This window comes from Cervus elaphus, chromosome 21, assembly GCF_910594005.1.
Source record: "Cervus elaphus chromosome 21, mCerEla1.1, whole genome shotgun sequence".
Classification (NCBI taxonomy): Eukaryota; Metazoa; Chordata; class Mammalia; order Artiodactyla; family Cervidae; genus Cervus; species Cervus elaphus.
Genome location: NC_057835.1, coordinates 64,000,740 through 64,028,187, shown reverse-complemented (window position 1 = coordinate 64,028,187; position 27,448 = coordinate 64,000,740). Strand labels below are relative to the sequence as shown.

The following is a 27,448-nucleotide window of genomic DNA, read 5'->3' as shown; positions in this document are numbered from 1 at the left end:
AGAGGAAAGAGATTAACAGGCGAGGAGAAAAGATTGCTCTCAAAACCTTAAGGATCTTCCCATGCTGGAGTTATCGGGATGTCTAATCTGGATTCTTTAAACAGGAAAAAAAATAAAAAGTCTAGGGTGCTACAAAATACAAGTGGAAGCTAAGCCAGCTGAGAAGATTATATTTATGTCACTGCAAAAGAATGAAATTTCTTTGGTTCGAGTCAGGAATTGCTTCTAGAACAATAAGACTAATGTTCAAATTGTCTGACCATAGAATCCTCCTATCCCATCTCCCTCTTTCTTTACTTCTGTCCCAGCCCCAACTGGGAGAAAAGATACACTTTTATTTGAAAAGATAGCTTCCTGATGCTATTATTAGCTGTAGCACTGCAAAAGTAACATTAAAGTGTAAGGCTATAAGGAACACTCCCCCTTTCATTTCAGATTAATGATAGCTAGGAATTTACCTATTAGCGCAAGCTCATTGAATTCAAGGTCTATCTCAATGCCTCAAGATGCTGCACCGATGGCAGATTTCGGCCGCAATCACAATTCACAGATTTGTGCTTTGTTCCAGTGGATAGCTCTGGTTTTCTGTCAGAAATGCACATCACAGCGATGGAGGAGAGGAGAGAGAGCATTTCCTTCTAGACTTCCAGGGACCCATGTGCTCTGAACTGTCTGCTTTACCATCTCTTTGACTCTAAATCCACAGCTGCCTGATCAGCACTTCCTCTTTATGCAGAGAGACTGCAGTACCACAGTTTGCCTATAGGTGATGTCCTCTGAAACAAGAAGTTACCAGTTCTAAAAATTCCTAAAATTCTGGCCTTTAATTAGTTGAAGATTTAACCAATACCCACACTTTTTCATTTTGAATTTTCTATCACTTTTAAGACTAAGCATACTTTATTGTATACTGACTTAGGCACTCAATGTAAGTTAAAATTATCAGTGGACTGACCTTCAAAATGAAAAGTGGATAGTTGTAATTCTTTTCTCTGTAGCGTGCTTCCAACCTGCCGTCACTGATTTACCTTTGCAGGTCACCTAGAATTAGAGATTCCTCTTCCAACAAAGGAAGTTACTGATCTTCTGCAGGGTTGAAATTGTGGTAATGATCTCTTTGGAGCTCAGTGAAAGTATTGTTCATTTAGTTGTGTCTGATTCTTTGTGACCCCGTGGACTGTAGCCTGCCGGGGTCCTCTGTCCATTGAATTCCCCAGGCAAGAATACTGGAGTAAATTTTCTTCTCCAGGGGATCTTCCTGACCCAAGGATAGAACCCGGATCTCCTGCATTGCAGGCAGTTTCTTTATCATCGAGGCCACCAGAAAGTCTAAAAGCGTCATGCGTGCATGCTAAGTCGCTTCAGTCATGTCAGACTCTTTGTGACCCTATGGACTCTAGCCTGGCAGGCTCCTCTGTCCATGGGATTCTCCAGGAAAGAGTACTGCAGTGGGTTGCCATGCCCTCCTCCAGGGGAATCTTCCTGACCCAAGGATCAAACCTACATTCTTATGTCTCTTGCATTGGCAGGTGGGTCTTTTACCACTAGTGCCACTTGGGAAACCCCAGGTTGCTACCAGTCTGGCTAATTAATCCAAATGTAGTTGGAAATATCATAGGAAATACACATGAGGGCCTTCTCTAACACAACCCACCATGTTGAAGAGAATACGAGTCATTTTCTTTTTAAAATAAAAACTCACTTTTTAGGTGAAAATGATTCACTGAATTTAAAAATACTCCGTCCAAAATAGTACTGCACTATAGTTTTCACTTGCTGTATGAATGTCAAGGTTGCCTATTATTAGTTTGACCACTTTGCCGGAAATAACTGGTAAATGCCACTAAACAAGCAGTCTAACTTGGGTTCACACACTTGAATTAACAGGTGGTTTAGACCATGAGTAGACAGCTATAATTAGCCTTTTATTTCTAGGTAGAAATGTTGCTGTGTCACTATCTCAACATTAGTGGGAAGGCCATAGACCTTCCCACTTACAGAAGTTTTTAGAAGCACTGGGTTCAAACCTCATCTGGGCAAGTTACTCAATGCCTACATCCTAAGGTGGTTATGAGGATTATAAAGTTAAGGTTTTCTAAAATTCTGACACCCTGCCACAGGGTAAGTGGCTCAAGGTATATGTCAATTCTTACTTATCTGTCTGATTCTGATAAGTTTACAAAGAGCTTCAGGAAAAAGATGAATCTTACTCGTCTCTACAACTCTGTGGTTAGCACAAGGCCCAGAACACAATGCGTGCTCAATAAATGTTGGTGACGCCTCTGTGCTTAGTCATGTTGGACTCTTTGAGACCTCATGGACTGTAGTCCGCCAGGGTCCTCTGTCCATGGGGATTCTCCAGGGAAGAATACTGGAGTGGGTTGTCATGCCCTCCTCCAGGGGATCTCCCCAACCCAGGGATCAAATCCAGGTCTCCTGCATTGCAAGCGAATTCTTTACCAGCTGAGCTACCCGTAGACTAGTAGACTAGAGCTACCCGCTAGACCAGTAGACTGGGAAATAAATGCAGAGAAGGAAATGGTTTTTTCTTTCTGCTAACAAAGGAGAGCCTCCCTTTAACCCCCCAAAAAGGCCAAAGAAGGAAGAAAAAATACTGAGTAATCACAAAATTTTCTAGCAATGAATGAATTTAAGTAAATTTGTCAGGTAAATCAAACTTATCCCTACGAAATCATGTCTATTATAAGTGTACGTAAGTTATATACTGATGTATTTTATGGCTATTGCTATTGATATTGGGTAATCTTTTACATTAACTGATCAGTTGAGCACCCACTATATCTGGAGCATCTTTTTTTTTTTTTTTTTCTGGAGCATCTTTTTAAGTGCTATAGGTGTATTAAATCATTCACTATAATAACTATGAGGTAGGAGGTATTTTTTTCCACATTTCAAAACTAAAGAAACTTAAGCATAGAGAAGTTAAATAACTTGCCTGTCTAGTACATGGCAGAGTCAGTATTTACACCCAGGAAACCTAGCTCCACAGATTTTGGAGATAATTTACATTTGATATATTTGTGAAAAGCACTGGATTATTTCTTATGGCTATTTTATACTTGGGGGTTGTTTTATTTTTAATTTCTAATGAGTGGGGGAAGCCCAGCTGATCTTTTTTGCGCTTGAGAACTCTGCTCATCTTAACTTAGCTTTGGCCTAAGGAGTAGCATGGGCTTTCCTGGTGGTTCAGACAGTAAAGAATCTGCCTGCAATGCAGGAAACACAGGTTCAATCCCTGGGTGGGGAAGATCTCCTGGAGGAGGGAATGGCTACCCACTCCAGTATTCTTGCCTGGAGAATCCCATGGACAGAGGAGCCTGGCAGCCTACAGTCCACGGGGTCACAAAGAGCTGGACACAGCTGAGTGACTAACACACACACACAAGGAGTAAGATGCCAAGAAAGCGTAATCCAGAACACTTGAATCAAGAAAAATGGGTAAAGTAAAATACTGAAAATATCCTAATAAAGCCACCCAAATTATTATAGTCTTAACCGAAGCAAATATTTGGGTCTCACATGCTTCAGTAATTTTTGTTTCACAGTATAATGGAGTTTTTTTGTGTTCAAACTAATATTCTCACTGAGATAATAATGGGTAGATTTTTTTTTTTAAGTGACTGGAAGGCATCAAAGAGTAGAAAGGGCAGCAATCTTTAAGTACCAAGATCTCAGATAAAAAGAAAATATATTGATATAAGCCCAACAATCTCCACATTATCTGTTATGTTTTCCCTCAAACTACTTGATAATTCCCAAGTGGTACGGGACTCCTAGCATTCTCAAAACTGGAGAGACAAACTTTGTGTATCTGGATTGTATTAATGTCAATATCCTGGTTATAACACTCTACTACAGCTTTGCAAGATGTTACTTTTAGGGAGAAAGCGAAGGGAGAGCATGTGGGTTCTTTCTGTATTGTTGCTCACAACTGCATGAGAATCTACACTTATCTCAAAATAAAAGTTTAATTAAAAATTTTAAATGAAAGTGACATATGACATTTCAGTCAAAAATTGAGGGTATTGTTTCAATAGAGTTACATACATTTCTGAAGAATTGTTTAAGCAGAAGAAAAATGATCCTAGATGGAAATATAGAGATATAGAAAGGGCAGATATATGAATTTAGATGAATACTACCTTTATAAACCCCAATGTATTATAGGAGCTAACATGTATATAGATTCAAAATATAGGGCAACATTAGCACAAAAGGTAAGAGAAGATGAGAATCAAAGTTTTCTAAAATTCTTATATTCTGGTCAAAATCCTAATTAGTGTTCATGGCCACAGAAGTTTTTTCCAACACATTATAAATTATCAAAACCACAGAGTATACTCTTTGTACACAGGGGAACAAAGCTAGGACTCAATATTAAAAAGACAAATAGAAAATCTCTAAATGGAAACCAAGTAATACATTTCTAAATAACCCATGAAAAAAAGATTTACATTCCAGTGTAGAAATATTTTGAACCGAACAACAAAAATGTAATATACCAAAATTTACATGCACCTAAAGCACTATTTCCCTGGGGCTCAGATGGTAAAGAATCTGCCTGCAATGCAAGAGACCTAGGTTTGCTCTCTGGGTCAAGAAGATTCCCTGGAGAAGGGCATGGCAACCCACTTTAGTATTCTTGCCTAGGAAACCCCATGAACAGAGGAGCCTGGTGGGCTACAGTCCATGGGGTCGCAAAGAGTCGGACACAACTGAGTGATCAACACTCTCTCTCTCAGAACCATAACTGTCTTTTACTGTCAGACACTCTTGCACATTAATAAACCTGACTTTTACAAATCATCAAGGATTAAGGATTATATTCCGTCTTACTGCCAAGAGATAAAGAAATAGACTCTAAAACATGAGGAATCTAGATACTTTCTTGTGGTGCTTGTGTTGAAATGCAATTCCTATAAACAAGATTATGGCATCAGTCCTGAAATTTATCTGCAACCACAAGTCAAACATTTTGCTGAGTTTTTGTCCAAAATGTGAACATCAAGGATTCCTGCTGCATTGCAATCAAAAGTGTTTGAATTTTGGAATCAGGTACACTCAGATTTAATTGTGGGCTCCCCAATCATGACTTTTCATCTCTGTGACTTTGGACAACTTACTTAACCTTTCTGAATCTTCATTTGATTATCTGTGAAACAGCGATAACTAATGACCTTGCAGGGCGGTGATAAAGAGTGATGCTCAAGTTTAGTAGTGCCTCTGAAATAGCTAAACAGAGAGCTAAACTTCACAATTAGGAAGGATAATTAAGAAATGTGCTAATTAGGGTCCATTTTACCCTAAGTTTATGCTGTCTAAAGAATAAACTTACATGAAGTGATTTCTGATTTTCATGGAATTCCTTAGTAAGTAAATTACAATAACTCTTAACATCAAGAGAACTATGAATTTGCATTTATAATGAATTTGCATTTTCATAGCCTATATTTCCACTTTATAGCATTTAGTGATAGTTAAAACCACAGCATAGAATCATAGTTAGCCTATTAAGTTATTCATTTTACATAAAAGAGGGAAAACAGGATTAAACTTGCATTAGCTTCTCTTCTAAAAAATCCATCCCTAAAAATGCCTGCATCACATACTTCAAAAATGGCAAATTCCTAGTTCTTTTATTAATGTGAAAACTCTTCCATAATAACCCTCACACAGACTTATAGAAAACAAATGTGTTAACAATGCAAAAGATGTGAATCTTGCTTTAATAAAATCAATGTATATAAATCCTAATGTACAAAATAATTAACTAGGACATTTAAAGCATAACTACCTTCCCTGGTGAATATAAAATGCAATTCAGTTATAGAAAGGGGGCTTCCCTGGTGGTTCAGACAGTTAAGAATCCGCTTGCAATGCAGGAGACCCAGGTTCAATCCCTGGGTCGGGAAGAACCCCTGAAGAAGGGAATGGCTATCCACTCCAGTATTCTTGCCTGGAGGACAGAGAAGCCTGGCAGACTACAGTCCGTGGGGTCACAAAGAGTCAGACAAAAAAACAATTTATTACAACTTTTCAAAAAGACATTTGTCCTAAAGGAGATTGCCATCTTCTTGACTATTGCTCTAATAGGCTACTGAGTTCAGTTACCATGTTTAGGCAACACGATTAATGCTCTTCTTCCCTGCTCCTGAGGTGTCCCTGCTTTAAACCCAGGAAATTGTGAACTTGTTATCCTATGTGTCAGAGGTGAATTAAGGTTGTCTATTAGCTCACTTTAAAATAGGGAGATTATTCTGGAATATCTAGTGACACCAATGTGATTATGAAGGTCCTTAAAAGTGGAAGAGAAAGGTAGAAAGATGGCTGCGTGGAAAGTTCTTGGCCTGATGTTGCTGGCTGTGAAGATGGACAAAGGGCCATGAATCAATCAGTCTTCCTCTAGGAGCTGGGAAAGGAAAGGAAATTGCTACTCCTGAGCGTTTGCATCCTCCTAAAATCTGTATGTTGAGAACCTAACCATTAATGTAATAGTATTAGGAAGTAGGGTCTTTGGGGATTGCTTAGGTCTTGAGAGTAGAGCCCTCATGAATGGTATGAGGTGCTTATAAAAGAGGCCCCAGAGAGCTTGCTTGGCCCTTCCACCACATGAGGACACAATGAGAAATCTACGACCTAGAAAAGGACCTTCACCTGATCATGAGAGCACCCTGATCTTGGACTTTCAGGCTCCAGAACTGTGAGCAATACATTTCTGTTGTTTATTAGCCAGCTGGTTTATGGTATTTTTGTTATAGCAGCCTGAATGGACTAAGAAGTGAATCCACTCCTAAAGCCTGTGAAAGGGGACACAGCCCTGCCTACATCTTGAGTAGAGCCTAGTGAGACCCATTTAGGTTTCTGGCCTCCAGAACTGATAGATAATAAACGTGTATTGCTTTAGCCACTAAGATGGGGATAATTTGCCATGGCAGCAATAGTAAACTAACGCAGCAACAGGTGTGTCCTGGGCACGTCTCCCAAGTGCAACTTTGCGGGAGAAATGAAGATGAACTCAGCCTCAAGCAACTAGCAGGGCAGAGGAAGGGAGACAGCAAATATCCCACGAGAAGCACAGCAAAGTACTACAGAGCTTCAGTGGGGGGAACTGTCCTTCTCAGCTGGGAGCAAATGCATTACCAGAAAATCTACAGCAATATCTTCACATCATACATTCCAGAAGGCCAAGGACTGCCCTTCCATCAAGTCCTCTGATTCCAGAATTTCCATCTATAAAAGGACTTCAATTGCAATAACAATATTTTCAAGGACTGGGCTGACGTTCAAGTCAAAGAATGTGCTAAACAGCGAGCAAGAAAAGAAACCGAGGGACCACACTGCTCTCTCGCTGTCATCTACGAGTAAGATGTAACTCAGTATTGCAGGAAAGAGTGTATTCTCTGGCTGGGTGGAATGGGATGTTTTGGTTTTTATAAAAACTTTTTATTTCATATTGGGATATAGCTGATAACAATGTTGTGATAGTTTCAGGGGAACGGGTGAAGGGACTCAGCCATACATACACATGTATCCATTCTCCCCCACACCCCCCTCCCCTCCAGACTGCCGCATGACATTGAGCAGAAATATCTGTGCTATGCAGCAGGCCCTTGTTGGTTATCCATTTTAGATAGAGCAGTGTGGACCTGCCAATTGGAATGGGGTGTTTTATACCCAAAGCGATCCTGGAGGTCTGTCCTGTTAAACCTGCCTTGAGGATGTTTTAATTTCCTGTATCTTATCTGTGGAAAGCAACAACATTTTTCATATTGATGCCAACCAGAGAACCAAAAGCAAGATCTCTCTGAAGAGGCAGTGTGATCACTGAAATGGTGCTGCATGGAGACCCCTGGGATATGGCTCCAGACCACCAGGACCAAGACAGCCTGAGAGTTAAGCTGATTGCCAGAGCTTTTAGGGCCTTGATTTTTTTTTTTTTAACATGTAAAATGAGATGTTCAATGATTGACTTTCCCATAGTGTAAGGTTGTTGGCATCCTCAGGGCTCAGTCATGAGATCAGTAACCTCACGAAATAGAAGTGAGAGCCCCCAGTGCTGGGTAAACTTGTGCCAGGGCTGGAGGGACTCAGAGAACTTTCCAGAGCAGCAAGATTTGACATTGGCCTTTTCGCCAAGAAATTTTGTTATGAGGAATTTCACCATGCAACACTCAATTGCCAGTATAGAGAGCTTAAACAGGAATGGGAGTAGAGAAGCAATTTGGTAGAGGGCGGGGAGATTGAGGCGACCCTCCCCAAAGGAGGAGAATCATGAAGTCAAGATGAAAAGAAGACTCCTGACTCATTGAGGCTGTTCGCTTGGGAATGAGTAACAGAGGAACCTTTTAAACAAGGATGAGGGGCTTGGAGTCTGAGTCCTACATCCCGAGTCCCCAGCTGAGTGTCTGAGCTCCGCAGGCCTCTCCAGTTCCTCCAGATTCCTTGGGGTCTATGAGCACCTCAATAGCGAATGAGTAACTTCTCTTTTTGCCTTGCCAGCTTGAGTGGATTTTCCATCATTTGAAGCCACTGAGCTCTAATATAAACATCATTGGCCCATCTTTGTCCTTCACAGAATTAGTGTCACTGATTCCTCAAAATGGAAGAGAATTTTATCTAGATTTATTGATATCTGACCTAGATATCGATGATATTTGCATTCATTCGCTCTTTCACTTTCACTCACTTATTCACCTAATAATCTTCAACGAGTGCTTTCCATGTGTGTCAGGGGAATAGCAATGAATAAGAAAGACTTGGACTTTGGTCTCATGGAGTTTATAGTGATTGAATAATTACAACCTTTAGCACAGAAGGAGAGCTACCCGGTGCCCACCATGGAGGAGTCCACAGTCTGGGAGTCCACAGAAAAGGTCTCAGAAGATATGACCCTTGAGTGCAGAAGAAAGAGTGAGTCAGTTGAGGAGCTGGGAGCAAGTCAGTTCACTGAGCAAAGAAAAAAATGGGCTTAAAACCTCTGAGATGAGAGGGTGCACAGCGTGTTTCAGGAATTGAAAAAGAGGCCAGGATGCAGAGCACTAAGAAAAGCAAGTGGCACATGATGAGCGAGCCGGTCGTGGGCAGCTTATGGGGGGCTTTGTAAACCTATGTAACCAGGTAACGGTTATCAGGTGGCAGACTGGATCCTAGGTTCATCTGAGCTCTAATACAAAGACCGATTAAATGTTTTTTTTTTGTTTCGTTTTTTTTTTTTTTTTTGTTACTTTATTTTCTTTTTTTTTTTTTTATTTTATTTATTTATTTTTTTCCAGTGGGTTTTGTCATACATTGATATGAATCAGCCATGGATTTACATATATTCCCAATCCCGATCCCCCCTCCCACCTCCCTCTCCACCCGATTCCTCTGGGTCTTCCCAGCGATTAAATGTTTTTAAAGTTATGTTTTGGGTTTTTTTTTTTTTAAATTCCTGATTCTGAAGGTAAGACATGGTGATTACACAGAGTATGTATCTTCTATTGGCACAAAAAGCCCTATGCAAATGGCCCCCAAGTTACGTATCATCAAACAATCATCTTCAACAGATCTGTTAATCTGCAGACACTAGACAGCTTTAGAATGCCTTTAATGATAGGATTTGTCCAGATTGAGCCCCAGAAAAGTCTCAGGATTAGGCTTCAGGGTAAAAATCTGTCCGTTACACAGAGGACCCCACATGCTTGCCCATATTTCAGCTGCTGGCCCGTTTTTACTGCATGAAAATGTAGACTTGAAGATAATCAAGTGACTACACTTGGGAAAATATTTGATAAACTATATCTTCACATTCCTGGTCTCTTCGTGGCCTGGTCTCCAGAAAGTCTCTGTCCATTTCAAAATCAGAAGATGCTGTTTTCATCATTCAACCATAGAAGCTCTTAGAATGTCCCTGCCTCTCTCCCCACTGCCAGCAGCTCCAATTCCTTGGTCAAGCTCAAATAGCACTTCTCATCAGCATTCATATACCAGGATAGAAGAACTTGCCGAGTGGTTCAGTGGTAAAGAATCCTCCTGCCAATGCAGGAGACCCGGATTCGATCCCTGGGTTGGGAAGATGCCCTGGAGAAGGAAATGGCAACCCAGTATTCTTGCCTGGAAAATTCCGTGGACAGAGAAGCCTGGTGGGCCACAGTCCATGGAGTTGCAAAAGAGTCGGACATGACTTAGTGACTAAACAACAACCCGGATGGCAGCATCTTGTTCTTCCTCCTGGGAAGGCTCTGCAAGGAGGCTCTGAGGAAGCAACCTTTCCCTCCAAGCTGGAGTGGCAAGAGGACGAGCCCCGCGAAGCCTGGGCAGTGCTTAATTAAGATGCCATCCTCTTCGCAATTAATTGGCAGATTGTTTTTCAGAGTTCAAGCCTTAGAATTTGTACCTTCTGGATTGTCATTTTATTTCCCTGCCACCCACATTAAAAGAAAAGTTTCTTTTGCCTACCTTTGCAGTTCCCAAGCCTAATAATAATCACAGTTTCAGCCTCTTGCCTTGAGTTTCTGACAGCATAAATAATGCAGGTGCACTGAAATAAAATGTAGCTCTGCTGGCTTTTACTTCTTTAGCCAATCAGCTATCAAAAAAAAAAAAAATTAAGAAACTGAATTGATAGAAAGATGCATTTTACTGTCCAGCTGCCAAGAGGGCACTGCCTACAATGAGGATTTCGGAATAATAACCCTAAAGAGAGGAGGTTCAGAGCGTCCCATTCACAGCAGCCGCAGCCTGAAAGACACATTGTTCCTGACAGGTCAGGTGGAAGACCCCTCGCGTGAATGCGGCATTCTGAGGAAATGCTAAGCCATCCCATTTTTAAAAAGACCCTCTGACACCAGAAATTTCAACCATGATTTGGTTCTCAGGGAGCAATCTCTTATCCTCACAGGTGTGGGATAATCAGGCATCTAAGAACTGCAGCTTCTCCAAAAACAGCTGCGGAAAGGATGAAGATACAATTGGTCCATTTAGAATCTGTGCGGTGGATTCCCAGGCTTAATGCTTGCATTCTGAGAGCTGTGGCAGGGTTGAGAAATGCGGCTTTCTAGCTGATGGAAAGAGGAGGACCCCTAATAGGAGGACTTCACCCCTGGGAGGCATCGGGACTGAGAAATACATTTTCTAAAATGTCAACATATATAAACATTATAAAGGGAAATGCTCCAAAATTACATATTCACTCATTCCATTATCGGGCTTAATACCTTTACCCCCATTTTTTTCTCATGCTCTCTTCCAACCTTTAATGCTGACAGGAAAAAAATGACCATAGTTACAATGATAATATTTAGGTATGATTCTTTTGGGGGGGGCTTGTTTTGCATTTGGCAGTGTGCTGAGCGCTTCATGTGAATTACCTCATTTGATTTTTCACAATAGCCCCATGAGGTAAGTACCATTATTATAGCCATGAGGACACTGAGTTTTAGAAGAGTGACCATCCTGTGCCTGAGATGCCTGACTTAATCCATGGAGTCAGATAATTCACACAAGAGCTGGCACTCAAATCCAGAAGCCAAAGATTTTCCCTTTTTTTCATTAATTGTGGGCTGATTCATACTTTTTAAAGCCTTCAAAGCCTCCATATTTATCCTTTTCAGTTGCTATATAAATCTAATGAAATGATGTACCATAGTATATTTAATGTTAATTCTCTGATTGCTACAGTTTGCTTGCTTCTAGATCTTCTCTACTATAAATAGCAACATATAAACATCTAAGACGTGGGTTTGATTCCTGCGTGGGGAAGATCTCCTGGAGGAGGTCATGGCAATCCACTCCAGTATTCTTGCCCGGAGAATCCCATGGACGGAGGAGCCTGGCGGGCTACGGTCCACAGGGTCACAAATGTTAGCATATACTAACCCTTGACCTTTGGACTTCTCCAAAACAATACACTTGAAAATATGCAGCCAGTATTTGAATTATCTACATTGGCACCAGCTTTCTAATGCTTTCATAGCAGGAAGTGGCGAACACCCAGATACCTGGAAAAGCAACAGGGGAACAAAACCAAACAGGGACATTTTAATCCTCAAGTGTATAGAAAATTCATAGTAAGTAAACCTGCATGTGAAATTCCCAAGGAGAGTTTATAGAGGAAGTGAATAACACATGTGCAAGTAATCGAACATGCGCATACACACACACGAAGTGATTTATTCACTATCATACACTGGTGTCCCCCTGAAATTCATATGTTGAAGTTCTAACCCCCAATGGATAGTGTTAGGAGGTGGAAATTTGGGGAAGTGAAAAGATTATGAGGGCAGAGCCCTCAAGAATAGGATTAGAGCTCTACTGTGTTCTGAAGAGCTCCTCCTCGCTTCTACTATGTGACAATCCAAGAAGACAACCATCTGTGAACCAGGAAGTCGACCTGCACTAGACACCAATATGCCAGCACCCTGATCTTAGATTTTCTAGGCACTAGTCTTGGAGGAATACATTTTGTTATTTTTAAGCTATGGTAGTCTGTTATATTTTGGGAACCTGATGCGAAGAACTGACTCGTTGGAGAAGACCCTGATGCTGGGAGGGATTGGGGGCAGAAGGAGAAGGGGACAACAGAGGATGAGATGGCTGGATGGTATCACCGACTCAACGGACACGAGTTTGAGCAAGCTCTGGGAGTTGATGATGGACAGGGAAGCCTGGCATGTTGCAGTCCATGGGGTCGCAAAGAGTAGGACATGACTGAGCGACTGAACCGAACTGAACTGAACAGACTGAATTGTCTGTTATAGCAGCTTAAATGGACTGAGACATCTAAATTTGTGCTTGAAAACTCAGATCACTTCAATTCAAACAATTGCTTTTCCCCCCAGAAAGCTTCTAAATATTCAACACATAAATGAGCTAAGTCTTTCTGATTTCTCATTTACAAATCTTTTAAAAAGTCATTTAAATGTATTTTTATTGCAATCTGATGAAACTGATGGCTATTTTTTAATATTTATTTATTTATTTAGATGGTAAAGAATCTGCCTGCAATGTGGGAGACCTGGGTTGGATTCCTGGATCGGGAAGATCCCCTGGAGAAGGGAATGCAACCCACTTCAGTATTCTTGCATGGATAATCCCATGGACAGAGGAACTTGGTGGGCTACAGTCCACGGTGTTGCAAAGAGTTGGAAGCAACTGAGCGACTAACACTTTCAGTTCCACTTTTATTTGACTGTGAGGGGTCTTAGTTGCAGCAGGTGAGCTCTCTAATTGTGGCTCTGTGGGCCCCAGAGTGCGCAGGTTCAGTAACTGCAGTGGGTGGGCTTAGTCACCCAGCAGCAGGTAGGATCCTAGTTCCCCAATCAGAGATCAAACCTTTGTCCACTCGCATTGCAAGGCAGATTCTCAACCACTGGACCACCAGGGAAGTCCTGACTATTATGCTTTTTAACCAATAAAAAGTATACAATAGCAAACTGGTATTTATTAAGTACTTAGCAAATGGTAACTACAGTGTCAGAAACTTTACATACATGAACCAACATATTTTTACAATGATCTTTGAGGTGTAGGGGGTCTTCCCTGGTGGCTCAGACAGGAAAGAATCTGCCTGCAATGCAGGAGACTTGGGTTTGATCCTTGGGTTGGGAAAAGCTGCTGGAGAAGGGAATGGCAACCCACTCCAGTATTCTTGCCTGGGAAATCCCATGGACAGAGAACCTGGCAAGTTACAATCCACGGGGTCACAAAGAGTCAGATACAACTAAGCAACTAACACACACATGGAAGACAGTATAGAAAAATTAGTAACCTTCTCAGGTCATGTAGCTAGTAAGTAGTGCAGAAGAATATGAATCAAGTCTCTGAAGATTGTGATTCCTGTGGCTTGGTCCTACACAGCCCATGAAGAGGGCGGGACCTTCCAAACCCACAGTTCCACAGCCACACATTTCTTGACCTCTTCCTAAGTGGTAGGCCTCCACCAGGTCTGGGGTCCAGAGATGAATGTGACCACCATAGTGGTCCTTAAGGTGCTTACAATCTACTGGGAGGGAATGACAGAAAAGCAAATGAATATGATACAAAACATACTGAAACCCGTGTTATAAAGAGATTCAAGCAAAGAGCTCTGGAAATTCAAGACAGGCACCAGTATGCACTGGCATATACACTGTTTCTTTGAGCCCACAGTAGCATTACAGTAGAAAAAAAATATTTCAGCAACCTATTTACAAATTCTGTTTCTCAAGATCTCTCTTGGGTTGCAAGTAAAAAAATCACTGTTTCTCCCCCAGGCTACAAGGCTCCCATGTGCTGTCTGGAAAGCGTCAGGCAGAGTTCTTGTGCTCTGGAGTATTAAATGAGAAATATTTGTAGACCAATGAGCATTTTCTGAAAACATAAGCCAAAGCTGCCTTCCTCCAAAACAGGCTAAAAAACAAATTTCCAAAGATAAACTACAGGATGCATTGTTTGAGTTTTTTCATTCATATTCCATCTTTAAATATTAAAAAATGGAAGCTATTTAAAATATTTGGGGAAGTGGAAAGAAAGCCAAGTGAACATTTATTGATTCATGAAGCTGGAAAGGGGGACGTGATGCTGTGCTGTTGCATGTCAGATGTGTCTAGAACACGTTTCTCTTTTGTGTGAAGGACAGACATGAGCTGTCATTTGCCTGTTCGCTCTCAATTCTATTCCTTCCCTTCCTCAGCTCAGCTCTGTTTTGCAGGGAGCTGGACTTTGCCAGCTACACTCCCCAGAATCCTGCCCACTGACTATCTATTAGATCCCGGCAGAGGGGCACACTGGCATGTGTCTGGAAGATGGGAGGAGGAGAGAGGCCATTGTGCATCCTCTCTCTGCTTCCAGCGCCATGCCCAGCAGTGGAGGCAGCAGGCGGCTCTGGGCTGCAAGGGTGCTGACCGTTCCGGGAGCTGCAGCCTTGAGTTTCCGTGGCTCCAGGAGCCTTTGTAGTTCCAGCGGCAGCAATGGAAGGTCCAAGAGCAGATGCAGACATGGACAATTCCAAGGAGAGCACAGCTCTGGGACACCACCTCGGTTCTTTATTCTTCCAGTGGTAGCGGCTGTGTTAACCCACCTTCCGTTTTTTGTTCCTCAGCCCTTACTTTTGAAAGCAGTCCCCTATCTTAAACCTCCTTTTTTGACATACCTAATGTGGTTTCTATTTTCCTGATTAAACCTTTACTGATATAATTAGTCAAAAAAAAAAAAAAAGAAAAGTCCTTTTCTGACAACCAGAATCATATTCAACCCAAACAAAACCCATAAAATGCAGTCAAATTGTTTTTCTAAGCCTTGTCAGGATATAAAAATGTCCTTTGATATTTTGCATTTATGCAGAGTTCAAAAGTTTTCTGATGACAAATGGCATTGCTTCATAGGATGCCAGAATAGTTTTGGCAGCTAGTTACAGTTTTAGAAAATTAAAAATATAGTGTGCATGTAGAATGTGAAAAAACTTTTTCCCTGCTGTTAGCAAGGCCATGAAATGTTCTGGTTAATAAAAAGAGAAGAGAAAGGGCTCTTAGTACTGGCTGAAAAACTAGGTCCTGGAAACCTCTTTTTAAAAGGCTGCAATTCTAAGAGGCACCCACATGAGAGATAAGAGGGATCCTTCAAGTTTAAGTTTCTGTACATAAGGTCTCCCCACTGGTGAAAATCACTCCCACCAGTGTCCTGAGTTTGGCCTGCCTTGGAATTTCACAGCACTCTTTAAGACAAAGGTACTAAAATAGTATTTTTGGCCAAACCTGATGAGACTTTCAGGAAATAAAAATGTAAAAACCATTAGCATCCAGGCTTCTTAAGGTCAACAGCATGGGGGAAAACATTTCCAGAAAAAGGGAAGGAGTCCATGAATGTTTCCAGGTTAATGGGTTCTCAAAATACTAGGAAATTAAAGACTGTACTCAAATATATTGTTCTTTGACTAGAGTTGAGGCTCAGAATACAGGAAAGCCCTAGTGAGAAGCCATAAAATTCTCTGAGTATGATGGAAGTTGACAATAACCCGCTGGCAGCGTCGGTGGGGCAATTATATAGGGCAGCTCCAGTTGAGGCAGTAGAAAAGGAAAATTCTGGAAAGACCCCCTCGGTTTGCCTTCCAAAGTCCTAGGAAGAAAATTAAATGCAGCAGCTTACTTATTGATCTACATGGGGGCAGTCTGCATTGCAAATTTTCATTTCCTTTTGATCAACTGTCAAAAGGAAACATGTAAACCCTATAATTATTCTGAACAAAATGTCATTTAATTGTCATGAAACTTCTATATCCAGTCAATTGTTTCTTTGTTCTCATCTCAAAGAACAAGGAAAGAAAAAAATAGTCTCTGTAAGTAGAACACAGGACCTGTGCTCTATTCTAACTGTCACTTTGCCCCATTCCCAGTCTCTATATAGAAGCTGGAACACGTTATCATTATTGGCAGTACTTGTACTGATCAGCATCAACCTCCCTGTCTACTGAGGCGCTCCCCATCAATTTCTACTGGCCTTCTGTACCCCGGTCCCGAGGGGACCCAAAGCTGCTCCCATAGACTACTGCTGTTCTTACAACCGCTTTCAAATTACAAATAAAACCACCATACTGGGGTACAAATAACTGCAGACCCCAATTTCCCTTAATAACTCACTATAGATATATGTATATATCTATATATAAAACTTATATTTTTATATAAGCTCTTACATTTTTTTTTTTTGGCTGAACCACTGCTCTCACCAGCACTTTACATGGTAAGCTCATTAAATTTACCACAAGCATAAGATATTGTATGTTCAGTTCCAGACCATCACAATAAGGGGAATACTGTTACCAATCAAGTTATATGGATTTTTTTTTTCCCAAGGCATATAAGAGCTATGTTCATGCTATACTGTGGTCTATTAAATGTGCAATAGCATGATGTCTAAAAAAATGTACATACCATAATTAAAAATAGTTTATTGCCAAAAATGCTACCCATCATCTGAGCCTTCAGAAAGTTGTAACTTTTTTGCTGGTGGAGGGTATTGCCTTAAGGTTGATGGCTGCTGACTGATCGGAATGATAGCTGCTGAAGTTTGGGGTGGTGACAGTCTCTTAAAATAAGATGACAACAAAGTCTGCCACATCAATCGGCTCTTCCTTTCACAAAAATTTCTCTGTAGCTTGCAATGCTGTTTGATGGCATTTAACCAAAATAGAACTTCTTTCAAAATTAGAGTCAATCTGCTGTTGCTTTATCAACAAAGTTTATGTTATATTTGAAATCCTTTGTTGTTACTTCAACAATCTTGGCAGCATCCTCACCAGGAGCAGATTCCATCTCAAGAAACTACTTTCTTTGCTCATCCATAAGAAGTAACTTCTCATCCACTCAGGTTTTATCTGAAATTACTGCACTTCAGACCTATCTTCAGGCTCCACTTCTAATTCTAGTCCTCTTGCTATTTCCACCACATATGGAGTTACTTCCTTCACTGAAGTTTTGAGCCTCTCAAAATCATCCATGAATCAACTTCTTCCAAATTCTTATTAGTATTGATATTTTTGACTTTTTCCTATGAATCATTCAGATACCTAAATGTCCTTTAGGTATCTAGAATGGTGAATCTTTTCTAGAATTTTATTAGTTGACCTTGTCCATATCCATCAAGGGCTTCCCTGGTTGCTTAGATGGTAAAGAATCAGCCTGCAATGCTGGAGACCTGGGTTCAATCCCTGGATTGGGAAGTTCCCTTGGAGAAGGGAATGGCAACCCACTCCAATATTCTTGCCTGGAGATATCCATGGACAGAGAAGTCTGGAGAGTTACAGTCCATGGGATCACAAAGAGTCGGACACAACTGTGTGACTTTCACATATCCATCAAAAGAATTACATATCTATGGCAGCTACAGCCTTTATTTCTTAAATTTTAAGACTTGAAATTACTCCTTGATCACTGGGCTGCAGAATGGATATTGTGTTAGCAGACATGAAAACAACATTCATCTAATTGTATAGCTCCATCAGAGCTCTAGGATGACCAGGTGCATTGTCAATGAGCAGTAATATTTTGAAAGGATTTTTTTCCCTAAAATTAGTTATCCAGAGTGGGTTTAAAATATTGAGGAAACCATGCTGTAAACAGACGTGCTGCCATCCAGTCTTTGCTCCATTTATACGGCACAGTCAGAGTTGACTTAGCATAATTCTTAAAGATCCTAGGAGTTTTAGAATGGTAAATGAGCATCGGCCTCAAATTCAAGTTACTAGGTACATTAGTCCCTAACAAGAGAGTCAGCCTGTCCTTCGAAGCTTGGAGCCAGGGATTGACTTCTCCTCGATAACTATGAAAGTCTTAGATGATATCTTATTTCAATATAAGGCTGCTTCAGCTAAACTAAAAATCTGTTGTTTAGTGCAGCCACCTTCGTTAATTATCTCAGCTAGATCTTCTATATAATTTGCTGCAGTTTCTACATCAGTACCTGCTGCAGTATTCACCTTGCACTTTGATGTTATGAAGATGGCATCTTTCCTTAAACCTCATGAACCTACTCTGCTAGCTTCAGACTCTTACACCCTAGCTTCTTCACCTCTCTCAGCCTTCACAGAATGACAGAGAGTCAGGGCCTTGCTCTGGATTGGGGTTTGGCTTAAAGAAATGCTGTCACTGGTTTGATTTTCTATCCAAACCAGTAAAACTTTCTCCATGTCAGCATTAAGTTGTTTTGGTTTCTTATCATTCATGTGTTCACTTGAATAGCACTTTAAATTTCCTTCAAGAACTTTGCATTCACAATTTGGCTAACTGTTTGGAGCAAGATGCCTAGCTTTTGGCCTATCTTGGCTTTTGACATGTCTTCCTCATTTCTAGTTTTTTTTATTAAAAGTGAGAGATGTGTGTCCTGTCCTTTCACCTGAACACTTACAGGCCACCGTTAGGTTTATTCATTGGCCTATGTCAACATTGCTGTATCTCAGGGAACAGGGGGGCCCAAGGAAAGGGAGAGAGATGGGGGAACAATAGATCAGTGGAACAGTCAGAGCATACAATTTATCAATTGAAGTTTGCCATCTTATAGGGGCACAGTTTGTGAGGCCCCCAAACAATTACAATAGTAACATCAAAGATCACTGATCACAAATCACCATAACAAAGACAATAATGATGAAAGCATTTGAAATATTTTGAGAATTACAAAATGTGATACAGAGACACGAAGTGAGCAAATGCTTTTGGAATAGTGCCAGTAGACTTGCTGGAAGCAGAGTTGCCACAAACCTTCAGTTTGCAAAAAGATGCCATATCTGTGAAGTGTAATAAAGCAAAACACAATAAACTGAAGTAGGGCTGATACTCTCCCCGTGGATTTTCTTTCGCTCAACAATAACACCAGCTGAAACAGGCAAAGATTTGAGTGACTACTATTTGCCTGTGCTAAGTTGCTTGAGTCGTGTTTGACTCTTGAGACCCCATCCACTGGAGCCCACCAGCCTCCTCTGTCCGGGGGATTATCCAGGCAAGAATACTGGAGTGGGCTGCTATTACCTCCTCCAGAGGATCTTCCCAACACGGAGACTGAACCTGCATCTCTTGTGTCTCCTGCACTGGCAGATGGGTACTTTCTGTACCACAGGACCACCTGGGAAGCTTCCTTTCGTGGCTCACACGGTAAAGAATCTGCCTTCAATGCAGGAGACACAAGTATGATCACTAAGTCGGGAAGATCCCCCGGAGAAGAGAAGGGCTACCCACGCCAGTGTTCTTGTCTGCAGGATTCTGTGGACAGAGGAGCTGGGTGAACTACAGTCAATGGGGTAGCAAGAGTTGGACACGACTGAGTGACTATTTGCCTAGCAGTGTAGAAATCTTTGTATTAACTCTTTTACTTAATCTTGACATGAACACTGTGAGCCAAAAATAGTACCCCCATTTTATAGGTGATAAAATGAAAAAATAGTATTTAAGATCATGGCTTCTGCTTTGCTTCAATGATTATGTGAATTTATGACATGCCCTCCCAACAATGGCTAAAGATTTCTCAAAAATACAGAGACATATCCATGAATCAGCACATCATACCACTTCAAGGATCCATGCTGCATTTTGTGGGAGAAGTGTGTACAGGAATTGCACAATGCTGTGATTCCAAGTACTACATCAGACTGAAACAGTTTTGAGTCTGACCCAAACTCCCAGACTTGTATTGGGAAAGAAAGGATTTCCTTAAAATCAGCCTCTATGACCAATATTCTCCCCACAAACATCCTCTTTTTCATAATAACCCAGTATCAACCACTTACTTTTCTTTTAATCCTTAAATAAATTACCTTTTCTACCCCTCTCCCCTCTTATCCACAGGTTGCAGTAATTAGCTTTATACAACCCTCAAAATGGGAATAGTTCATTCCCCAAAAGGAGCTACTTCATGATTTTTATGAGTGAGGCATCGTTACTGGTGCTGAAAATGCACTCTACAGGTGGAGGAGACAGAAAAAGAAAAGTAGATAACTTCAATATAGTGTGATGGCTGAGAATCCAATCACCTCTCACTATCCCTCCTCTGATCCAAGCCACCTTGGATCACTTCTGCCCTTGATTACTGTAGTATCTCCTAACAGGGCTCTACTTCCGTGCTTGTCTCATGTTATGGACTGAATACTTGGGTCTCCCCACCCCCTGATGGCTATATTGAAACCCTACCCATGATGTGATGGTAATGGGAGGTGGGGGCTGGGGGTGGTAATTAGGATGAGATGAGGTCATGTGGGTGGGGCCCCCTCGATGGGATTAGTGTCCTTAGAAGAGCACTTGCTTCCTCCCTCTGCTCTCTGAGTCAGGATACAGCACTGATGCAAACTGGAAAAGAGCTCTCATCAGAGCCCAACCATGCTGGCACCCTCAACTCACACTTCCAGCAGAATGGTGAGAAATAAATGTCTGCTGTTTATAAGCCACCAAGTCTATGGTACTTTGTCAGAACAGACTGAACAGACTAAGACGCCCCCATTCAGTCTAGTCTCTATTACACAGCCAAAACAATCCTGTTAAAACATAAGTCAGACCAAGTCATGTCCTCCACACAGAGCCCTCCAGGGTCTTCACTTGGAATAAAGCTGAAATACTTGCAAGGCTCTGCACAGCCTGCCACTGCCCCTTTCCTTTAACTTGTCACCTCTCTCTGACCTCAGAGCTTCCTCCCCCCTCACTCATTCAGCTCCAACTAAAACCTGAAGCACAACCCTCCTTTGGAGTTTTTGTGCTTACTGTTCCCTCCACTCAGTAAACTGCCCAGGAATCTGTAGGACTCTGCTGCTCACTTCCTTTGGGTCTTTACTTAATGTGATATTCTCAGTGATGCTTTCTCTGATTATTGAATTAAAAATTGAAGTGTTTTCCCTGGCACAATTTAATTTCCTTTTCTCCTCTGTTTTTCCCCATAATATTGATCATTATCTAACTTATGTATCTTATTCATTTTTCAAATGATCTGTTTTTCCCTCCTTGAGATGTAAGTTTCATGACAGTTGGGAGTATTGATAGCTTCGTTAATTGTTTTGTAATATACACCATCTAGAATGCTGACATCTAGTAGTTGATTAATACATATTTGTGGGATGGATGGGTAAGGGATGGATGGGTAATGGATGGATGGATGAATGGATGGATAGGTAGATGGAAAGGTGGGTGGATAGGCGGGTAGATGTGTACACAGGGTATTAAGGGAATGCAAAGAAGAGAAGTGTTCTTAATTTAGCCTGAGGTGATGGGCATTGGAAAGGCAAAACTTAAGTTGACCTGGTCATACCATTCATGGATCAATTAGTCAACGAATACGTCTCCTTCCCACCTTCATTCTTCATGATGGTTTTATAGGGTTAATTTTTATTTTCTCAAAAACTATTATCTAGATAGCATAATTGTCATCACAAAAAAAGATCAACCTCTTTGGGTCTCATCTTCTTATAAAAGAAAAATAAGTGAACACATCTTAAGTTCAACAATTCCTTTAACATTTTGACAGAAGGTAACTTACAAGGAAACTCTATGTATTACAGAAGATTTCAGAGTCACTATCCACCTCATTGGGCTTCCCAGGTGGCTGCACGGTAAAGAATCCACCTGCAGTGTAGGAGACCTGGGTTCGATCCCTGGGTTGGGAAGATCCCCTGAAGGAGGGCATGGCAAGCCACTCTAGTACTCTTGCCTGGAGAATTTCATGGACTGAGGAGCCTGGCAGGCTACAGTCCATAGCGTCCCAGAGAGTCAGACACCACTGAAATGACTCAGCACGTGCACACACGCACATCCATCTCACTACACAGTGCTTAAAGACCCCACAATATTGGAAAGGTCTTGTGTTTATAATGTTCTCTATATGGATGACATCCTGTAACATTCTGTGTGGCTCTGTCGTTAACTACTTAGTTATAAAAGCTTTCCTGTGTATGATGCAGGGAATGACTTTCATCTGGCCCTATCTCTGTCTCAGCAGTCATATTTACCCAGGTTTTCCATGAAATATTTTTAATTAAAGAAATAATTGTTGAAGATATATCATTTCCAGTATATTTTCTCATATGTGGTATGCACACTGGCCCAACACACACACACACACTTAAAGTAGTCTTTTAGGTTCTAAATTATTGAAACAGAATCTAGCAAATACTCTAAGCTGAAACACATTGACAAAATAAACCCTTTTATACGACTACATAGCAAACACCCTGCACTGCAACACCTGTTCTAACCCTTGCTTCTTCAGACATTCAATAATATTTTCTATTTCTATTTCAACAGTGTCAGCTGACAAGAAAGGCATTTTGTTTGTCCCTAAATATATTTTAGGCATTATTTTGACCATTTTTTAACAGCAGTTAAGAAGAACAGGTATTTACCCAGTCATATGTGGCTCTTTCACTAATAAGTAAGAAATCTCAAAAGAGATTTTTAAATATCTATCAGTAAAGTTGGAAAAATTTGACGTACTGTTGAGAATTACATTTCTTTAACCACTTCTGGGGGAGGGAGGGGATTACAGAGTTTGTTTTTAAGTCTTAGATATATAGCATTTAAATGAATTGCTAATCATGATGGCTTCCTAATGTCCTTGCACTTACATTAAGGTACAAAGGATACCTGGGTGACATTCATCTTCAAGGACAGTGAGTGTAATTCACATTTCAATTCATCTTGAAAATATTTTGCAACTTGTTAGCTCAGATGAGACTGTTGTTTTCAGTACCATATTGTGGCTGAGAATGAGAGCATATCAAGAATAACAGAAACACTGCCTCTGCTGTTTTCTTGCCTCGGCGTGTGCTTGCATCATAAGTATTACCCCACTTGTTTTCTCTTGGCAGGATTCATTCTAAGTTGCTTGTCCTCTCTGTCAGAGGAAGGAAGAAACTGAATCTGTAAATTCACCTCACTATAGGTGAATAAGGGGCAACATCAGGCAACGTGCTGAAAGTGAACAAGGATGCGGGGTGTCATTCTGACCCAAGATGTGGGAAAGCCCTCAATCCTCGGGAGACCACACTTGAACAATGTAATGTGAGGCTGTCTGACATTAAAACTAACAAAAAGTGCCAAGCTCAATCCGTATTTTTGACACTGATAAAGCTGAATTTCTTTCTGACTTTTAGGGGCAGAAACTCTAAACAGTTTATTTTTGCAAGTAATAGATTTATCACGTGTACCCTCCAGGATGTGGTAGGCTGTCCATTTTACAGGCCACTGGTCTAGTAGAAGAAGCACTAGCCTCAGAGGGAAATTCCTCACACCACTGTCATGAGAATGGTCTATAGACTGAAAATACATGCTAGCAGTAAGAAATGATTATTACTTAAAGAAACAGGACCTAATCAAACTTAAGAACTTTTGCACAGCAAAGGAAACCATAAACAAAATGAAAAGAGAACTTATGGACTTGGAGAAAATATTTGCAAATGATGTAACTGACAAGAGCTTAATTTGTAAAACATACAAATAGCTCATATAACTCAATAACAAAAAACCAAACCAACTGAAAAATGGGAAGAAGACAGACATTTCTGCATAGAAGATATGTGTTATGTTGCTTCTGACTCTTTGCAATGCTATGGACTGTAGCCCACCAGGCTCCTCTGTCCATGGGATTCTCTAGGCAAGGTTACGGGAGTGGGTTGCCATGCCCTCTTCAGGGGATCTTCCCAACCCAGGTATTGAACCCATGCCTCTAAGGTCTCCTACATTGGCAGGCAGGTTCTTTACCACTAGCGCCACCTAGAAAGCACCGATAGGAGATATAGAGATGGCCAGTAGGTAGATGAAAAGGTGCTCATCATTGCTAATTATTAGAGAAATGCAAATCAAAACTGCTATAATGTACTACCTCATACAGGTCAGAATGTCCATCATTTAAAGTCTACAAATAAATGTTGGAGAGGGTATGGAGAAAAGGGACCCCTCCTATAGTGTTGGTAGGAATGTAAATTGGTGTAGCCACTATGGAAAATAGTACGGAGCTTCCACGAAAAACTAAAAATAGAGATGCCATATGATCCAGCAATCCCACTCCTGGGCATATACACAGACAAAACTATAATTTGAATACATGCAACCTTATGCTCAAAGCAGCACTATTTACAATAGCCAAAACATGGAAACACTTAAATGTCCATCAATGGATGAATGGATAAAGAAAATGTGGTACATATATGTAATGGAATATTACTCAGCCTCAGAAAGAATGAAACAATGCCATTTTCATCAACACGGATGGACCTCGAGATTATCATACCAAGTGAAGTAAGCCAGAAAGAGAAAGACAAATACCATATAATATCACTCACATGTGGAATCTAAACTATGACACAAATGAACATATCTGCAAAACAGAAACAGACTCACAAACATAGAGAACAGACTTGTGGGTGCCAAGGGTGAGGGTGGGTGAGGAAGGGAAGAATTGGGAGTTTAGAACTAGCAGATGCAAACTAGTATATATAGGATGGATAAACAACAAGGTCTCAATGTAGAACAAAGGGAACTGTATTCAATATCCTGTGATAAACCAAAATGGAAAAGAATATTAAAAAAAAAAAGAATTATAAGTGAATGACTTAGCTGTACAGCAAAAATTAATACAACATTGTAAATCAACTATATCTCAACAAATTTTTTAAAAAAATGACTACTACTACCCAGGAAGGCCTACTTGTGTCATCTGTATTTTCTTAACCTAAGTTCATTGCCTTGCACGAACCCACTCTCAAAGTCATCTTCCATTCCCTGGCAAAACAGAATTGCCATAATCCGATAGAAGAGCCTGATGAAAGGGTATTTGAAACTCTAAGATAATTGCCCTTCTGGCCCTTCCCAATTTTTGTAACTGTAACTGTATATTTTCCTTGAAAGAAAACTGGGATGCATTAGACAAACTTCTTTTCCCCTTAAACGTTCTGGGCTCGTTGTCCCCTTTCCCGTGAACCCTGAGAATCCCCTCCTGAGGTTGCTCTGCCTCTCCCTAGCTTCTTTTCTCCTGCCCCGAGCATCTCAGCACAGCAGCTGGGTCAGAAATGCCATGTGCCCTCTCTGACTTCATCTGGAATATTCCAGATCTAGACAGCCAAGCGTGGATTGTGGTTGGCTCCACTCCCATCAGTTTACATTAAACCCGCAGACAGCCTAGTCCCTGTCAGGAAATCCAAATTTCCCCTGACCCTAGAGGCACGGAGACTCTGCATTCGCTGCTACCGTTCTCACGAAGCAGCCGTGATTCACACAGCTGTTCTTTTATTAATAACACTGGAGACGTTGTCCTTTATGTTTGGCCACTACAGATAAAGCCGTCTTGAGCAAACCCAATCTACCTCTGGGTCTTACCGGGGCTGTGTCATCAATGCGACTCTGTAGGAAAAAGGGGAGGGTTTGAAGAGAGAATGTACATTGACTGGCTCCTGGACACCAGACTTGGTGATCTGGTCTGTGTTATTCAGGTGTGTTACAGCTCATTTGATTATTTGTTATAACTCATTTGATTATTTGTTATAGCTCATTTGATTATAGCTCATTGATGCTTTTGAACTGGGGTGCTGGAGAAGACTCTTGAGAGTCCCTTGGACTGCAAGGAGATCCAACCAGTCCATCCTAAAGGAAATCAGTCCTGAATATTCATTGGAAGGACTGATGCTGAAGCTCCAATACTTTGGCCACCTGATGCAAAGAGCTGACTCATTGGAAAAGACCCTGATGCTGGGAAAGATTGAAGGCAGGAGAAGGGAACAGAAGAGGATGAGATGGTTGGATGGCATCACCGACTCAATGGACATGAGTCTGAGCAAGCTCTGGGAGTTGGTGATGGACAGGGAGGCCTGGCATGCTGCAGTCTATGAGGTTGCAAAGAGTTGGACGTGACTGAGCAACTGAACTAAACTGATAGCTCATTTAATACATCCAGCCTTCAAAAGAGATGGAGGTTCAATCCCTGGGTCATGAAGATCCCCTGGAGAAGGGCATGGCAACCCACTCTGGTATTCTTGCCTGGAGGATCCTGTAGACAGAGGAGCCTGGCAGGCTTCGGTCCATGGGATCACAAACAGTCGGACACAATGAAGTGAATGAGCACGGCACACACAGCACAGCCTTCCAAAAACCAAGGAATGCAAATCCTCCTTTCTGTGCCTCCTCCAGACAAGAGAAACCCTCCTTCTCCCCCTTCCTCACTCCAGATCCACAAATCCATGGGGTCTTCTGTTGTCACCTCTAATAGCCTGATCCTCTGCTTAAGGCACGGAGTTCAGACCTATACCTGTGATGGGGCATGTTAACTTCTTCCTCTCCCATCAGAAATACATGACATTCTATTTGCTCCATCTTGGTTTCTAAAATAATTCTTTTCATTGCTTCCCAGCACATAGCAACATTGGATAATCAGGAACTATTTATTTTTCATAATGACAGCAAAATGTTAGAATCTATACACATGGGTGACCAATTTTATTGAATTTCTAGCTCTGTTTACAGTGAAAACTGTAGTCCCAAAAAACTAAGCTGCCTTAGGTAGTAATTACGTCAAACCTGAAACATGAGACATAGGTTATGTTTATTGTTTCAAACGAGCACCTGACTTCAGGGACCTGCTTAATAATAGACATGCTTGGGATTAATGAGGATGTTTCCTTATATAAACAGTGAAAATTCCAACATAAATATTGTGGGTTCTGACCTCCTGCTTCCTTGTGGAGCATACAGCCATGCCAGGGGCTGAATAGATGGAGACTTAACTACTTACCCGTCAGGTCTGAAACGGCCAAGCATGTGTGTGTGTTGAGTTGCCTCGGTCATGTCCGACTCTGTGACACTATGAACTATAGCCCACCAGGCTCCTCTGCCCATGGGATTCTCCAGGCAAGAATCCTGGAGTGGGTTGCTGTGCCCTCCTCCAGGAGATCTTACTGATCCAGGGATCAAACCTGCATCTCTTATGTCTACCTGCATTGGCAGGCAGGTTC

General features: G+C 41.2%; 1 protein-coding gene across 2 annotated transcripts in view; it reads right to left on the bottom strand.

Moving 5' to 3' along the window:
• NCALD (neurocalcin delta) overlaps nucleotides 1–27,448 on the bottom strand; it is a 322,563-nt gene that overhangs the window by 88,911 nt on the left and 206,204 nt on the right. Inside the window, exon 5 of one of the 2 annotated variants that reach the window (XM_043879831.1) lies at nucleotides 10,459–10,588. The exons of the other annotated variant lie outside the window; for it this stretch is intronic. The gene's annotated coding sequence lies outside the window, so the exon portion shown is untranslated. The remainder of the gene's footprint in view (nucleotides 1–10,458; nucleotides 10,589–27,448) is intronic. 2 annotated transcript variants of the gene reach the window in all.